Source organism: Callorhinus ursinus, unplaced genomic scaffold (assembly GCF_003265705.2).
Source record: "Callorhinus ursinus isolate GAN/ISIS: 27379988/994484 unplaced genomic scaffold, GSC_fseal_2.0 scaffold37, whole genome shotgun sequence".
Classification (NCBI taxonomy): Eukaryota; Metazoa; Chordata; class Mammalia; order Carnivora; family Otariidae; genus Callorhinus; species Callorhinus ursinus.
In genome coordinates, this window is record NW_027397099.1 from 15,474,359 (window position 1) to 15,493,053 (window position 18,695).

The 18,695-nt window shown below is 41.0% G+C and overlaps 1 protein-coding gene across 2 annotated transcripts in view; it reads right to left on the reverse strand.

Moving 5' to 3' along the window:
• NUP93 (nucleoporin 93) overlaps positions 1 to 18,695 on the reverse strand; it is a 112,476-nt gene that overhangs the window by 43,389 nt on the left and 50,392 nt on the right. The window contains exon 1 of one of the 2 annotated variants that reach the window (XM_073880265.1): positions 11,058 to 11,353. The exons of the other annotated variant lie outside the window; for it this stretch is intronic. The gene's annotated coding sequence lies outside the window, so the exon portion shown is untranslated. Of the gene's footprint in view, positions 1 to 11,057; positions 11,354 to 18,695 lie in introns of those variants that run through there. 2 annotated transcript variants of the gene reach the window in all.

Below are 18,695 nucleotides of genomic sequence, written 5' to 3' on the forward strand. Positions count from 1 at the left end.
AAATGAAGAAAAACTTCTTCTCTCTAAAAAGACAGAGTCCAGGAAGGAAGAAAAAAATACCTTTAAATTTGTTTTCTTCGTCCATTATCAGTTCCCCTTTACGAATGATGAAGTTGAAGGCTCAGAGAATACTAACTCTTGTACCAGTACTAATAAGGGCTAACCCTTTCACTGCTATGGGCATCACTCTGTACTAGGCATATGTTACACACATCTGGTTCTAGTCCTCGCTTTTAACTCAACACTAAACTGTGTCTCAGTGCTACTTAATTGGATCATACGTTAAAGTATGTCCTTAATTAATATAGATTTTAATGCTGAAAGGGCCATTCGAGATGGTTTCTAGAGCTTCTACCAACTCTACAATGCTGTGGGTCCATACTAAGATCACCTGGTTTGTAGAATCCAAATTTTCTGACCCCTTTTCTACCTTTTCCCATTCTACCATACTGTCTCTATCATAGCAAATCAAGGTAGAATAAACATATTTTATGACTGCATATTTTTTTTAAAGATTTTATTTATTTACTTGACAGAGAGAAACACAGCGAGAGAGGGAACAAAAGCAGAAGGAGCAGGAGAGGGAGAAGCAGGCTCCCCGCTGAGCAGGGAGCCCGATGCGGGGCTCGATCCCAGTCCTGGGATCATAACCTGAGCCGAAGGCAGACGCTCAACGACTGAGCCACCCAGGCGCCCCTGCATATTTATTCTTTTCTTCCTCCTTACCTCATATAGTTAGGGGAGGAATGAGACAGTAAATATCACGTTTTTGGCATTTCTTTAGAATGGTGTTTTTCAAAATGTGAGTCAGAACTCATAATTGGGTCATGAAACCGATCAGCACTTTTTTTAATGAAGTAACATGCAACAGAGATATGTGGTATGGGTAAATACTGTTCTGTGAAACTTTTCTTCCAATTATGTATACATATTTTTATGTATGAAGTGGGTCATGGTATAAAACATACCTCTTACTATGGGTCACGGACAAAAAGCTAGAAATTACTGCTCTAGATGTCAACTCTTTGGCTTCCCAAAATATTACTATTTATTGCTGTGGAACAAATAAACACCATATATCTGCCCAAGCAATATCTCCAGCCATGTGTTCTTTTTTTTTAAGTAGGCCCCACGCCCAGCATGGAGCCCAATGCGGGGCTCGAACTCACGACCCTGAGATCAAGACCTAAGCTGAGATCAAAAGTCAGATGCTTAACCAACGGAGCCACCCAGGCAACCCTCCATGTGTCCCACCTTTAACAGAGGAAATGGGCTGCCTCGTAATGTAAAAAGGTTTCCCCCACTATCTGAAAGTAGAACATTCCTTTGAAACCTTTTGTAAGCCAAAAAGACATAAAGCAAAGAAGCACGTATGAAAAAATTTCTGAGTGTTCCCAGACCCCCAAAATAACCTCTCTTTGGCTTTTCTGATACCTTAGAGTACATCTTGTTAACGGAGACACCGAATAAAACAAGATAAAGCACAGATGCTCACAGATACAGTTCAAGGCTCTGGCGGCTGAGGCTGAGATGCTGAGTGCGGCTCTCAGGGAAGGAGTCCGAGGGGCGCTGCCCGCACCGCTACTGCTCGGGGTGTGCGCTACAAGACAAACGCTGATGGCTGCTTTGCTTTTCACCTTTTTCGTAAAAACAGAAGTCCGCTTTGGATTTCTTTTGGTTAGCAAAAACAGGTACTTCTGTAAAAGCAAAGTGGCATAACACGGACTTTTGAAAAGTACAGGGGATATCTGTACTAACCAAAAACAACCCAGAACCTAACCACAGGTAAGCCATTCTCCTATCAAACGTGTGGTTCCATCTCAGGGACCTGACAGCCACGCTGGGAAAGACAGGCAAGAAACGGCCTTATTTTTAGTCACCAGGCAGGCTGGGTTTCAGAATACAAGTGGCAGCTAACTCCTACTGCAGAAGAAGGGAGTGGGCACAAGGATGTTTGTTTTTGTCATATGGCCAAATTCTCTTAGCTTATTTGCTTTCCAAAAGTGAAAACTGTAAGAAATAAGGGTCTCTGTGCGAAAAATTTCTGTATCCACTTTAGCTAGGAAAGTAAGATGGCAAAAAGGAGCTTACAGTGACTCTTTTCAATGTTCTTCGCTTCCCACCTACAACAAATAAGTGATTTGCTGGACAGTTACATAAACAGTTTGAAGATTCTGAACATAGATTTCCTGACCATTAAAAAAGAAAACAAAAAAGATAAAATAATTAGTCTAGCCTGGCCCCACAAAGCAAAAGCCATATTTTACATGGTCCTCAGAACACAAAAGACCATTCCACGTCTCTTCCCCTTCAAGAGATCAACTGGCAATCTACTCTGACAAAATTTTAAGTGAAGCACCCACAGCAGGCCAGGCTTTCTATGAGAAAGTATCTGACATAAGACAAAAACACACAGCGAGTGCTTTAAAAGTCTTGTATCTTCTCTCATTTAATACATAACAATATACAAATTAATAGGAAATCTGTAACCAACATTCCAAATCAAAATAACACAAGTAAGCAGTGACAGTAGAAAATGGTCATCGTAGATGGAAAAAAAACATTGCCAATACACAAGCAACAGCTAGGAAGGCAATGAAAAAGGACAAGAAAACTAAGCAGACCAAAAAAGAAACTTAAAAACCAGAATAATCAAGAGGGTCGGCTCCAAGATGGAAAGAGGACTTCCAATAAGCACTGCAAGTAGCCGTCAGAACTTTAGATAGTGAAAGGGAGAAGTGTCTGATTTCTAGAAAGACAGGAGTGTGAGTTGTATCCACTATATGCTTCTGCTCATTCTAAGTAAAATACCTACTACTCCTTTAATCTTGCCTAAATTTCCCTTCTTCCCAATTTCTGAACAAACAAGCTCTTCGGAAACCTTCTCTTGGGTGAAATTTTTACAAAGGTAAGGCTGCTACTTCAGGAGAAAGTGAGGAAGGACAAAGCGAGATACTGTGTTCAGATGGGCACAACAGAAACCCTGCCAGTACTCGGAGCCGCTGGGCTTATCAGATGGTGTGGACAAGCTTTTCATTAGCTCCCTTTGTGGCACCTACAGAGAACGCCTCAAGGAATTTTCAGGTGCAGAGAGATGTTCATTACTGATAAAGCCTAAAAGATGAACAGAGAAATTTTTATATTTAAACATTTTCAAGATTTGGGGGAATTTCACACGGTTTTATAGCATGTTTGGTTATTTTATCAGAGCAATATTTAATGGAATACAGTAAGGATGTATAAAATGTCAGCCTAAAACACCCAAGAGATAGTGCATCCCCTTTTGCAAGGAATACAGACGGAACAGCAAATCCAGGCTTTATTCTGCAACTCAGGTATTTAGAGTAAATCCCACGGCTTGTTTTCTACAAAAAAGTTTAATACTTTAAATTGTTTCTTCACAGACTGCATTACATTTAAAAAAGTAGACACATAGATACCTTAAAAAAAAAAAAAATCCCCCTGCAGAAAGCAGTGCTAAGCCAGCAGCTGACATTACCAATTGTAATAGATTTTTAATGCTGCTGTATGATTTCTCACTGTGCATTTATGCAAAAGCCTAGCCGCTCTCATTCAGCAGGTGGCAGCAGACCCTGCAAGAGTGGCTGAGGAGTGCCACCATTTGCCAGCTCAGCAGATCCAGAGGCCCGCAGGCAGCTCTGGACCCACAGGTGGCAAACCCTGTCACTGTAACATGGCGCTGCATGGGCACCAGGCCATCTGTCACTGTCAGGCTGCAGGGTCCCATTTTGTACATGGGTTCTACTACTGGGCTAAACAAAGGGTCACACAATTAGGTGGCAGATTTGGGTCCATTAAGGCAAAATAAATCACTTGCTCCCATAATTAGCACTGGTTTAAAGGATGGTCTACAAATTCTCACAGGTTAAAGCTAACCCAGTGTGTCCAAGGAGATTCAAAAGGTAAGAACACACAGCTCTGAGCAAGTGCCACCTTCTGGATCCAAGCAGGGCCTTCCGGACAGCACTGACTTAAGCATGCCGGCATGCCTGGTCTCTTCAAGGGCATGCCAGTCCAGGCGTGATGAAATTCCATCCAACCTGTGCCTTCTGCAAAAGCCACAGACCTCTGAGAGAGCCATTCATACAAGCCCCCCTAACTGCCTTTTGTGGATCCCTTCCTATTATCCTCCCCAACCCACGAAAGGAGAAGGAGAAGGAGGAGGAGGAGGAGGAGGAGGAGGAGGAGGAGGAGGAGGAAGAGGGAAATAACTACCGTATAACAAAAACCCAACTTCCGAGACTTTCAGTACTGAGTAAAGAAAGAATGTAAGAGGCAGGACTCATCAGGACCCAGAAGGGGAAGTCACTGAGGACGGGGACGTGCCATTCCTGTGTGCGGCAGTGAGGGGTGCAGAGTGCACAGCACACCTCCCTTGTGAACACAATGGAGGCACATAACTACCAGATGTCTCTTCCTATTTCTACGCCAAGTCATGAAACTGCGGCTGCTTCTGAGCACACTGGGATACTGCCCTTGCAAAGTAAGGCTGAGTTTAAGAGCTGCACCCTTGTAAGGGCCAGTTAAATCTCTTGTGCTACTGCTACAAAACTGGTTGTGCCCTTTTAGGGAGTCCAGGGCACTCCAGTTATGTGTTCCCTATCTCTGGCCTTCCAGGAAAGGAAAGCAATCTGTTCAGCTCAGTCACTGGGAGACTAGGTGCAGAGGGTAAGAGCATAAATTAATGAGTAAAAGAATAAAATGATGGCCATTTAGGCACTAGTGAGAAAAAAAAAATATCTCCGGCAGAACTCCCCGTTCCTCCCAAATCCAGCAAAGCCCTGCAGTGACCTTTCGGGGTTGTGAAAATAACTTTCCCCTGCTGGTCACAAGAGGTCTGGGGAGATGATGTGGCTTGCTCAGTGCTGACAATCTCACCACTTCATGAAAAACAAGCCAGAGCCTGCGTCCTAGTGAGAGAGTGGGGCCATGATACAGCAGGATGCGCCATGCTGCAGTGGTTGGGCCTCTGCTGGCCATCCTCTCTCCCCACTCCTAGAAGTGGGGCAGGAAGGAACAGGAACACTAGAAGCCAAGACAGAGATGGAGGGAGGGCAGCCAGCCAACTGTTCTCAGACTGCTGAGGTGGCCCCATGGGAGAAAGCAAGGACAGCAACTCTGAACATTTTATCTCCCTGCCGCACCCCCTGCCCCGGTAAAAAACTAGTACACTTACTAGGGCTAACCTTTGGGGACACAAGAACAGGGAAGATTCTGAAGAGAAAACTTCAATCTAGTTTTGCAAATGGGATATAATAGTGTGGCAAAGTATGTCTGGCTTCAAAAACAGCACCGGAACCTTCTCCTCACCCAACGGTACGAAGAGATCTAAAAAATATTAATGCCATAGCTATTCGAAGTGACGTTAGTAAGGCGAGAGAAGGAGGGTATACATTAAGGGACGATAAAGATGTTTTATTACATCTTTGGGGAACTGATTTCCAACTTGGAGATGGATCAGTCCACAGCCAAAGAACTTTAGGTACTAAAACCGCACTGCAGTATAAAATGGGAATGCATCAATAATGGCCTCTTATCATGGCCGACATCCCCTGCCGCTGTCCCCCAAACCCACTCTGAAAGAACTCATCAAAACAACCCTGTATTTTATTAAAAAACATAGATCCCCTGCTTTCCCATCTAGTGCCTTTTCCCTTTGGAAACAGGAAACAAAAGCAAGATTTGGGGGCTGTGAGAACAGACAGCAGAGGGTGTGTCTCCGAGCCGGTCAGGTGGGAACCGAGAGGTTTTTGCCAGGCTGGTTTCTACAGCGCCCGGGATTAAGTTCTACTTAGCAAGCACAAGGAGCGCTGTGAGTCAAGACAATGTTTGAGAACCACGTGTCATACTAATTCCCTGCTGGTACGCCGTGTCAGTCATTTACACTGCAGTCGAAAATCACAGCTCCTCCCGCTATGCAGCATAGCTTATGCTGATGGGATTGGAGCACTGATCATCATGGCTGTCGAGAAAAGGGAGTTCTGGTTTTGCAGCAGTTTCTTCTTATTCAGAAATTCTTTTTCAAACGTTTGTCTGGAGTCCACTAAAACAAGCAAGAGACTTTTATTTATAACTTCCGGTTGTCTTACACGGAATTTGTCATGGCACGCCTCTGCTCTGCTAACAGTACTTGGGATTTTACTCTCTCTCTCAAACCTGAAGTTTGGAAACATTTTGACTTTACCCTGTCAGAGTTGAGGGAATGCCACAGGATACACTACTCACCATTAATCACCATGGGTAGAGAAAACAGAAAACACTGCCTAGCTGGAGTGGCAAATACAAACTACAGGAGGAGAATGCAAGACCATCTTATGAATACAAATAGCCTGAAACTGACAGGGAGCTAAAACCTTTCAGTCAGCCCTTCCAACCTAGGAAAAGGGCAACCCTGCACTAGGGGACCCCTCGTACCTACAGCTGAAGGAGTCATCTGCTGGGAGGGCGTGTCAAAATGCCCGGCTCCATCTCAGCTTAGAGCAAACGAATGTGATGACCATGCCCATCCCAGGAGATGAGTACTTCCTCCTTTGAACTGAGCCAACATGACGGACTACCTAAAAGCTCAGCTTGCAAAATGTGTCTTATTTTTAAATGTTTGTTTATAAATGATAAATTTGTAAATGCGTATCGACTACAACACAGGCCCAGGAAGACTCCAGGCACAGTTCAATTAAGTCATTTCTGGCAAGACTGAGCAGGAACGTCTCTGTGAGTTAGGCTGCTCAAGTAAAGACAGGCTCTGCTGAAAGCTCAATCCATCAGGCCCATCAGTTACCAGCAAGTCCACAAAGAGAAGACATGGAGTCAGATGCAGACAGAGGCACAGCACAGCACAGGTAAGGAGTCAGGTGGCCTGAATTTGGGGCAAAATCAACTGCTTTGCAGATGTATGACCTTGAGAAAGTTGTTTAACGACAGTAAAGCCTCGCTTTATCGAACTGTAAGACGAGCTGATGACGACACTTCATCAACTCCGAGGCCACCTCTGAAATTCCAACTCCAGGAGAGAAGGGAACAGGTAAGAAATCAGCACTGTCACCCTACCACTATGACTACAGACTGTCACACTACCACTATGACGACAGGTTACTTCCAAATTAATCCATACCTTGAACCACAAAAGAAATACAATAAACTTTGTTTTTGAAGGTGGCAATATTTATTTTACATATAAAATAACCTAAGCCCACACAGAGCTAGAATGAAAACCAGAGTCAAAGACAAATAACATCTTTTCATAGGAATGCTAGTTTCATCTTGCCATAAAGGAGACTCCTACTGTACTGTTTTCTAAAAATCCATCCTATATTGGAAGGAGTTATGTTTCTACATTTAAAAAAAGAAGAAGAAGAAAACACAAAGCAAGGGATTTTAGATATGTTGATATAAAATAACTATTTAAAATTTATTTTATCCATCTCTCACCAATTTCTTAAAAGTAACAATTGGAAGCTATTTAGATATAAATGCTAATTACGTCTTTACTTCAGGAAAATCTCAAAATTTCTCTCTTCTAACACAATAAAAAGTAACTGCAAATTGGCAAAGCAGTGCTACTAGAGGTGTCTCCAAACTTGATTGAAGAAAAATGACTCGTGCGGTGCACCTCTTATCACAGCGTTCCTGGTGACGCCATTTTACTCCTTCCTCACTGCCATCTTAGTGCCACAGAATGCTTCTAGCGGGCTGGCCGACATGCTTGCTTATCCACATTAGGGCACTGCCAGAGCATTCAAAGGTTTGATATGACTACATTTTTTTGTAGCAAAAAGAGCCAGCCCCTGACTCTTTACTACCAGCCAGGCTAAAATTGCATGAGAAAACCGAAGAGTTTCCAGATTGAAGAGATTTGGGAATCTCCCCTACAAGTACCAGAAAGGAGAGCCTCTTCCCAGTAGCCAAACTTAAGTAGACCACGGTAGAGGCAAAGAAACTGGAAAGCAATTGGGTCTCTGCTATCTCCCCAGGAGTATCTCATACATGGCTTCCATAAAGCCAGAGAAAGAAAAGCCAGGGAAAGAAAACAAGACCGGAATCTTCAACCAAGTTTTACTTTAAAAATTTCAAAGGAAGGCTTTGTGACACCCTTCATGCCATCCAACCAAACATTTTATGCAAGCAAAACTGCAGTTAAAATGGAGTTCTAATTTGCTGCCTAAAACTCTTTTATTTCAAAGAGCAAGCCTTGTAAAAACCAAGGGGAAAGAGTCCTTTTGCATTCTACCATATATCCAAACAATGAATATATTAAATGTCCTTCCTGAGGTTAAAATAATCATATTGAGACCTAGGCTCTTATGCTGCAACCCTAAGATTTATGTAAGATTTATGGAATCTTTTTAGGATTTTGAACAGGGCTTAGGATAACTGAGACTTCCTATTTCAATGAAAAGACTGATATGAAAACCTTCCTCTCCCTTAGTTTCAAAAACATCTATTAATTAGAGAAAACCAGCATTCAGTGAGTAGGATGAATAAGAGCTAGTGCAACAAGACCTGGAAGAACAGCTGGCTTTATAAATTTGATACCAAGTGAAAAAGATTCTCAAATACTCAGTTCTGTGAAGATTCAAACTCCTGAAACGGCTACTAAAGGATTTTGAGCAAATTCTTCATGGTACAGTTTACTGTAAAAATACACTTACTATAAATTCTTCAGGGTTAAGTGCCGTTAAAAAAATAAACACACAAATCAAAGTTAAAATCCACTTATTTCCTCTCAGTAACAGCATAAAGGAACAAAGGAATAAGCCAAGTCAAATCCAATTAATTCTAAGAATCAAGATTTCTAAGCTTACAATCACAAGAGTTTTCCACAAGTAGCTTTGAAGTCACAACTATTAATTAACAGAAAGCACTAAGAATTATCCCCATTAATGAGAGTGAAAGTCTCAATCTATTGATCGTTTAGGACAAAATCTTGTTTTGTTACATTTTTTTTTTATATATTTCAATCAGCTACTATAGATCATTAACACGGAGGGGTTTTCTTCTAATAACAAAAAAACAACACAAAACCTAAACTAAAATCCAGCAATTTTCTTTAGGACTGGAAAATAAACTGTTTGTAAAAGACAATGAAAAGAAGCCTGAACTCTTAAATATATCACATTTGGATTTTTTTTCTCCCAAGTGTCATTTTCACCTTTTGACTGGTGATAAACTCATACCTCTCATTAACTTAAATTACCAGAGAAGAATTAATTAAAAGCATGTGTTAAAATCACTCATAGAACCTATATTCCAAACATACATGTATCAGCCTTGGTTTCTGACACACACATTAAAAACATACATCCAAGAACCTCTGTCTTACACCTTTAATATCTACAGCATTCATTCTAAAGTCTATTTTGCCCATTCAACCAAAGATAAATTTTCAACCTCTCCCCGCTATATGAGTATATGAGAAATACTTACTGTAGACAAAAGGATTCCATTTTCTTTCTGGGAATATTCTCCACCCTTCTAGAGAACTCTTCTATGCAGTGTGCAAATTCATTTTCTGAGTTTTACAGTCACAAAGCTCTTGTGCCACGGAGCCGAATGTAAATGAAATGGCCTGGCCCTGCAGCTGCCTTCAGAGTGCAGCTCACCTCAACCATGATACAGCTAATTGTTAAAAATGGTGGCTGAGACATTTTCCATACATTAAATTAAGGAGCTCTGATAAACATGCTGGCATCCACCCACTTCAGACAAAGGAAAATAATTTGCAACTGTACCAAGGCACGGATAATTGAGTCATCTCCCATACAGGGTCAGTGTGAGAGGTTTCCTCCATCTTTACAAAATGCAAACCACAGCTCATTGTCTCATCTCAGAATCAATTCCTTGCAATGCTGCACTGGGTCAGAGTTTTAAAGGAATCTTAGTCGTGGGTAAATCCAGACCTCCAATGCCGAGACGAGCAAAATTCTCAGTTCCTCTCCCTTCCCTGAGTAGCTCTCCTCCATTCCCCACTTGACAGCTCCTCAAGTCTTCCTATTGTTAAGAGTACAGAAAGTCCCCCACCTCTGAAGGGAGCTAAATCTCTCAACTAGGTGAGCAATTTCCAAGTCCCTGCTTCGGAAAGAAGTCCAGACCCTACAGGTCCCATGATACAAATACATTCCTTGGGATAAAAAGCTATACATCACTGTCTTCTCCTGCTGTTTGTAAGGGAAGACAACAAGCAAGCTGCTTTTTAACACTGAATCAAAAACATTTTCATCTCTGATATTAATCAAGGTATTAAAAATATTAGAGGCAACATTTATAATTTCATTACCTTCCAGATAATGCTTAACGACTTAGGAAGTTTCCATCTCATGTACAGAAATCATGTTCTCTATACCAAAAATGTGAAATATATTGAAAGGACTTATCCTCTTTTGAGGATAAATTTAAGAAAGAAAAAGTAACTATCTTAATTGAAATTGCCTACATGTGATAATACTTAGAAGTCCACATCTTTGGTGTTACTATTTAATTCTTCCCATTTAAAGCCTTATGCCAAAGCATTTCCTGTGAGATAATCCCAAATACCTCCAATAGTACTTTTTCCCCATAACAAAATATAAATGACTGAAATAAGGAATCCTACACAAACACACAGACACGGTCACCTAAAAATCCCAAAGATCTGGTTTTAGCGAAGAAATTCTATTTTAATGTTTTACCTCATATAAGAATTCTGCACTTTACATGCATCTTTCAAAAAAAATCCTAAAGAAAGTCCATACTACTTACTACTTGAAGTCTGCAAAAATCCAAAATAACCAACTATTTAAATCTTTAAGCAAATACCTCTCTGCCCCACCCAACAGATTTCTTTTTTTAAGAACAGTATTAGAATGACAAGGCACAAATCTGAACAATCCTCAGGAGAATCAAGTACTTTTTCTATCAAGTAAGTTAAATCCTCTGAATTTATCTTGAAATTTTAAACAAGCCAAGCCCTTGTCTTTCAAAGGTACTACAACAACATGCTGTCACTCTATTTACTAGGATGCATTTATTTTAATTTCTTTACAAAACATAGACAACCCTACCTGCAGCTCTCAAATTTTAGGAGTTACAGACCGGTCGATGCTGTTGGTCACTGCAGCTCTTCCATACCTTCTATGTGGGATGGGCTCCACCGGAACCAGTGCTCAAGTTTTTCCCACTCCAGACAGCCAGGATTGGGGTGGGGGTGGGGGGGAGGAAAGGAGAGAGGAGAGGGAGGGAGAGGGGAGAGAGAGAAAGAAGAAAAAGGAAAAGAGAACACTCTGCAAATGATGATATGACTGAAGCATTAAAGAGTCCAATTAGACAATGAGATTGCAGGGTCCCCTCAGAAAGGGTACACTGCAGCCCCTGGGGCACAGCATCATCATTCGTACTGCTCTACACAAATTGAGAGAAGTCAGCCATCAGTTTGAAAGCACAAACTGATGGGAGTAACAGTTTATAGGTTACAGAAGGGTATTTTATTGTTAACGGACTGTACCAAGTTAAGATTTAAGAGGGGGAGAGACAACATGTAGCCAAGGAATGCTATGATACTTTTTTTTTTTCCCGACCCAAGCCACTGCAATTACTCTGATGTGAATTTTTGATGACTTCCGACATCTTGCATGGTTAATAATTGCTTCAGCTGTCATGTTTGGTTAATGTGGAAAATGCATTTGCTGCATTGTGATGCAGTGCTGTGGCCACAGATTGTAACACCAGTTGTGAAGCTGGTCCCTTAACTGAGCAGCAGGAATTTGCACATGCCATGATGCTAAAATAAATGGTAGTTAAAAGATTTTATACAGCAGCAGACAGATTCTGCCATTTTAGCCTACAGAATGTGTAGATCCAACATACACAAGCATCTCATATCGCTGTGCCCTCGTCAATTGTACCGTCCTTCAAACAGAACAGTAAATTCACCATCTTAAATGTTTGGCCTCTCAGTAGTTAAAAGATTTCAATACTGTTTAAATAACTATTCAGATTAATTATAGCTTTGAACAGAACTGAGGCTATTTGCATTTCAGGAATATACAGCCAATGAAACTGTCAGTGACACAGGAAAATGCAGACCTTTTATTAACATATGCTCGGCTCAACTGTCACTTCTTTGTACAACATTTAGGGAAAAATATATGATGTGTAAGTAATGAATATTCCCATTCTACCATAATGGTTTTTAAAAAAGGTCCTCAGAAAGGGATTTTTTTTTCTCCATGTTTTAATGTATAACCTGAAAATTAAAGACTACATTAAAATACCAACATAAGCTTTTCATTGTCACTAAAAGAAACTCAAAGCAGCAAACAACTGTGCAATTGAAGGAAAGCTTGTGAAAAAGCAAAGATCAAACCACATAAGAACCAGGCATCAGATGATTAAACTCAGGTCAGTCAGGTAGTGAACCGTCATTATGGTGCAGATTGAAAAAAATATAGATATATATTGCAAGAAAGACCCTTCCATCTTCAAAAACAAAAACCACAAACCCTGCAATTGCAATCTGTTGGTGGCAAAACCAACACCTATACTGCAGAACCAGAATGACACATATTTGCCAAATCTGTAATATATTTTTATACAAATATTAATTTGGCTAAGCTTCTTATTCATCTGCAATCATTTTGGTATTTAAAGAAGCACAACAAAGTTTTGTTGCTTTAAAAGAAAAACAATTAAAATAATTTAACTTATATTTCTTACATCAGAACTTTAGCCAAGTAAATGCTCAGAGTTGAAATGTTGCAGACACTTCTGCCTTTATTAAAAAATAAATAAATAAGTAAATAACCGAAAAAGAATGAACATAGGAACACACGGGTATCGGAACAGTGCATAACAATGAAAGAACTTCTGCTACTAACATAAAAATCAACTCATGATTTCCTTTGTTTTATTCATTGTGATAGCACCAAATGCATAATTTGGAGGTGCATGTGTTAAACAAGCATGTAAAGCGGAAGAGCATTCTAGTTTTGTTTCTTCCCCTAACTTAAAATTAACTGCACCAACAGTGCTATTAGGTGCCACAGCACATGTCAGTAGTTGCAGCTACATTCAACAATTCAAGCTTTTTGTTGTTGTTGTTCCAGACCCAAACAAGATACCATTAGCAGTTCGGAAACTGCAGGAAGGAGTGTTGGGGGTAGCTCTGAAATTAACCAGGCTCAGCTTATGCTCCAATTACCGAACAAAAGACAATCCTGGGGGACCTCTCTCTGAACCAGTGCAAGAAGCAAACTCTTTTGTTTCTGATCAAATAAATACTGCACTGGACCAGAGGTCGGTATGCAATAGGAGTTCTCTGCCTGGGAATGGAAGGGGCAAGGAAAAAAAAAAAAAAAAAAAAAGAACCCCCCAAATCCCCGTGTGGTTAAGTCAAACCATTTCAGTGATGGTCAAAACCTATTCCCGAGGGAGACATCTGAAGTTCACTACAGGCGAATGAGATAAGCCCCCTTTCATTACTAAAATTAAAACAAAACAAAACAAAACGAAAAAGACCCCACCTCACTGAGTCCCTATTAAGACATTTTTCTCCAACAGTACAGACAACAAATAAGAGGATATTTCTTTAAGCTAGGATCAGTTGTAAACCAGCTCAGACTCTGTTTTCCTCCAATCTATGAGCATGGCAAGGAAACCAGATGAGCTGCAGAATATTCTGACTACAAAGGACCCTGGAGCAGAGGGTAGAGAGAAGTGTTAACTAACCTGCCTCAGACTCCAGGTGCCTGAATATGTATGTGGAGGTCATTAAAAAAAATACTGAAAAGAAGCCACCTTACAAAGGAGGTACTTCTCCACTTGTTTTATCACTAGCTGAACATAAAGTGATCAATTCCTAAATGTTTATTTGGTAGTCCATTATTTTTGTTTTGGCTTTATATAGACCTAAGCACCAAAAACTAGAAGAAAAAAGGATAGGTTACTAGGGGACCTCGCAGTTATTAATATAAGGGATAAAAATGGGCTTGCTTATACAAATGGAAATAATGTCCGATCTTTTTATCAAAGGGATCGACACCACATTTCAAAATCCTCTGTGCACTGCACCATTCTTAACAACAGCTAGTTGTACATCAGATATACACTATATAAAAAAAATCTAGACACCCAAAAGTACAAAGACAGATGGAGCTTACCACTCAAAGTGGATTAAGGTCTTTGTGTATTTGAAAGATATCTGAATTTCAGGTGAGGGCCTGAATTCCTAAATAGTATTCTATGCAAAATCCAACAAAGCATGCCTTTACATAGTTCCTTAGAATTCACTGTAATGAGAATCTTCAACAGAAAAGCTTCAAGTTTGTTATTTCTATTTCCATTTCTCTAGATTCTACTGATCAGTCCATAAAAGAACTTCTCAGCAAAGTACACATACAGGAGAAAGATGTTTCCTAAAAAAATAGGACACTTTATCCAACTTAAGGTATCCAGATTCCAAAGACTCTCTGACCCTTCAGGGGCGCCTGGGTGGCTCAGATGGTTAAGCGTCTGCCTTCGGCTCAGGTCATGATCCCAGGGTCCTGGGATCGAGTCCCGCATCGGGCTCCCTGCTCCGCGGGAAGCCTGCTTCTCCCTCAGCTTCTCTCTCTCTCTCTCTCTCCCTCTCTTTCTCTCATCAAATAACTCAAAAAAAAAAAAAAAAAAAAAAGACTCTCTGACCCTTCATGTAGTTAACTGGTTTGAAAGATTTCTAAATAGGGGGAAAAAAGGGGTGGGGGGAGGCTAGTTCCAATTTCCTTAGGCCCACACTTGAAACACATCAAGGATGAGACATTTTTGAAGGTGTGGCATTAGTACTCCTTTTTTCCTATTATTATCATTAATAAATAAGGTTATAGAACAGAAAAGGGAAGCCACTGAAATTCTGTGGTTTAAGTAGAATTATAATCATAATCACCAGGTGAAATTATCATGTTCAAGTGAACAACTATAAAGCTCTAACGGACCCTGCATATTGCAGGGCTTTATCCAGAAATCAAAATCTGACAGATCCCTGGTGAGCTCTGTTCTACCTTCTGCCAGGTTCACGGGGCTGCTGGGAAGATAAAGTAGTATCACTGGTGGGTAACTGCTTTTAAGAGTTAAGAATGTGAGGCTGGGCAATTACTGTGCCCTACCCCCTAGCCTTCTGAGGCATAGCTGGACCCCACTTCCCTTCCCAGCCATCCCCAACCTCCTCCTGGCTCCTTTCTCCTCACTGAGACCTTGTTCCCTTGCCCCACGCCATACAATTCCCCTCCCATACATTCATTTTTACTGCCACAATTCTTACCTCTAGACCAGTGGCTCCAGAAAATTCTATCTGGAGCTATTTCCTGAACAGTGCTTTTTATTCCATCTCTAAATGTTTCAGGCGCATTTCCATGGGGATGTCTTGCCAGAACATCAAAAACTGAAATGAGGGCGCCTGGGTGGCTCAGTTGGTTAAGCGACTGCCTTCGGCTCAGGTCATGATCCTGGAGTCCCAGGATCGAGTCCCGCATCGGGCTCCCTGCTCCGTGAGGAGCCTGCTTCTCCCTCTGACCCTCTTCCCCTCTCATGTACTCTCTCTCCCATTCTCGCTCTCTCAAATAAATAAATCTTAAAAAAAAACCAAACTGAAATGAAATCGCAACTCTCAATCCAGTTAATCTTCCTAACTTCTCTGCCTCGACCAGTAACACCAACCCTTCTCCTCGTTACAAACTTCAAGTTATTTCTGAACATCCTTCTTAAGCCCATCAGGCACCAAGTGTGGCAGATGTTTTATTCCAAGCATCTCTCACACATCTTTTCCCCTGTGTTTTCTCACCAACCAACCTGGTCCTGGTGTCATCACCATGGCTGGGTTCTTAAAACTCTCTCTGAACAAGACCTCAGCAGGTATCCCTTCTACTGGCCAAGCCAACTTAGATGTGTTTCCACGGCCCCCTCCCTTTCTTCTTGACATTTACCTGCTCCAAAACTTTTGACAGCATGTACTGCCTACACTGCACTGTTTGGCAGTCACTCCTTCCACATCTGATACCCCCTCCCTGACAGATTTCATTTCTTAGCATATAACTTCTGTTCTTACCTCCCTGACTCTGGTCAGGCTATTATTCTCATATCCTCTTTTACTTCCTGCAAGCTAAGCCCATTTAATCTTTCAAAGGCCCGTTCAAATCCTGTCTGTTCTAGGTGGTCTTCCCCAACTACCCCAGAATTCACTCATCATAACCCATTCCTCTCCTCTGAAGTCCCATGTCATCGAGAACCTCATATCATTCCCACTCAATTCTGCCTGTCATTTTACACTCTCTTGGACAGTTTGATCCTCTTATAGCAATGTTAGTCAGTCTTGACTCTCCAGGTGAAAGACAATGAACTTATGAATTTATGTTTATTCTAATTATCACCAGTGCCTATCACAGTGTTGTCCTTAATGGGGACTCAACAAAAACACTTCATTGATTTTTATCAGTGTTCACTGGACCCCACCCAGGTAGACACAGGTAATGACTTCAAGGGGAGCTAAATATTATTTTTGCATGTTGTTTGTTCTTTCAAATCTCTTTAGCTCCCTGAGATCACTGCAGCCTTAGGTAGTAAGACAGATGCTGAGGTGGTTCTTGGCCAATGTGCAGAGGCACCAAACTCTTCTCTGTGACTAAGCATCATTACCAACAGTATTCAATTCCCAAAATCGGCTTCCTTCTCAGTTGCATCCAGTGCCAAGGAGGTTCAGGGAAGATGAGATGGTCCTGGCCCAAAGTCAGTGGCGTGGCATTCACAGCTGATCTGTCCTGACAAATCAGCTGAGAATGAAAAAGCAATCTGCTAATTTTATCAATGACATTTCACCTTGAGTATTGTTTTAAGTGAGGGCCACTAGATTTAGGCAGTCAATAAAAATCAGCTGATTTCTGCATGTCATTATTTAGCAGTAAAACAAATTGAAGTTCCTTCTCTGTTGCTCATATGCAAACTTGTCTGCCCAAGGGTCAAGAAAAAACAGGGAAAAGAAAGCTCCCTCTGCACTGAGGAGCTGATGAGTTTCTGCTGCCCCAGAGCAGAGTTCTGCCTCTGGTATGTCTATAAACCAAAAAGGGTGGGAGCAGGGTTTAGAAGTAGGCCAAAACTTCACACACCAGGGTGAAGTAATTTCGGAAGTAAGATTTCCACTTTAAACACTTTCTCAAGGAAGCAGTTCCCCAGTAAATGCAGCTACTGATGGGAATAGGCTAAAATGGGAGGAGGCGGCATCTCTCCTCAAATATTCCTCTAGGGCAATTCACCACAGTCCCAGATTTCAGAAACTCAGAATGAGGAGAGCTCTGTCAGTCTGTGTCTGTCTCTCTCTCTCACACACACTCTCACACACACACACACACACACACACACACACACACACACAATATATTGCAGTATCTATCAGGCCTCAGTACTTAGATAAAGGGCAAGAACTTGTAGACTATAGGAAGAAGTTCTACCTCAATTAAAAAATATATGAAATAATAAAGTATATGAAGACTCGGAGTCACAGCCATGAAATTTCAGGGATAATTCACTTCCCTTGTGGCACAGATTAAGAAAATAAGGGATGGAGAAACTCAGATTCTGGCCAAGGTTACAGAGTGACCTGGTCTAGGTCCTGGGTTCTGGTTCTGGGTTTCATGCTACAGAACTCTTTGCACAGCACTATGAGACACCATCCCAAGAAAAACTGCTCAGGTATGTATCTGAGTCCCAGATTCCATGGAATCTTAAGTTATCGCATGGGGGTAATGGTGGATACAAAAGAAGGGCGTCTAGCTTACTAGTTCTTATTACCAACGTACTGTACACAACAGATGTATTTCTTACCAGGTTGATTGTAAACAGAATTCTGTTAAACAAATTCTATTTTAAATTCAGTAGGGAAGCTGTTATTCGAAGGAATACTAAAACTAAACATCACCCCAAGATTTCTTTTATAAATGCAGATATTCAAACTTTGGATTTGCTTACTGAAGCAAGGTTCATCATATTATTACTGTTATTTTTATTTTTTTAAGATTTTATTTATTTATTTGAGAGAGAGAGAATGAGAGAGAGAGAGAGAGCACATGAGAGGGGGAAGGGTCAGAGGGAGAAGCAGACTCCCTGCTGAGCAGGGAGCCTGATGCGGGACTTGATCCTGAGACTCCAGGATCATGACCTGAGCCGAAAGCAGTCGCTTAACCAACTGAGCCACCCAGGCGCCCTATTACTGTTATTTTAGAAAAGAGACACTAATTTAACTTTCATGTAATTTTTTCCTGCACATATTTTCTATTTCTGCTATTAATTGGAAAACACTAATAAGATGAGGAAGTGATAAAAAAAAAAAGGCTTCTCAATAGAAAGAAAAGGATTACTAAAATTATCCAATCCTCAACAACTTAAACAGGAAAAAACTATATTTATTCCGTTACCTGGTCAGATTTTCAAATTCACTGCCATACAAAATAGAGTTCCTGTAATTTTTCTATGAAGGAAAATTGTAGGCAGGATTCTATTTTCTCATTAATCCTCATTATAAAGTTAAATATGGCGTTCCTCAAAGCAAGAAATAAATGTTGGCATTAAGACCTAATAAAATTAGGGCGCCTGAGTGGCTCAGTCGTTAAGCGTCTGCCTTCGGCTCAGGTCATGGTCCCAGGGTCCTGGGGAGTCCCATTCCCCCTGCTTGTGTTCCCTCT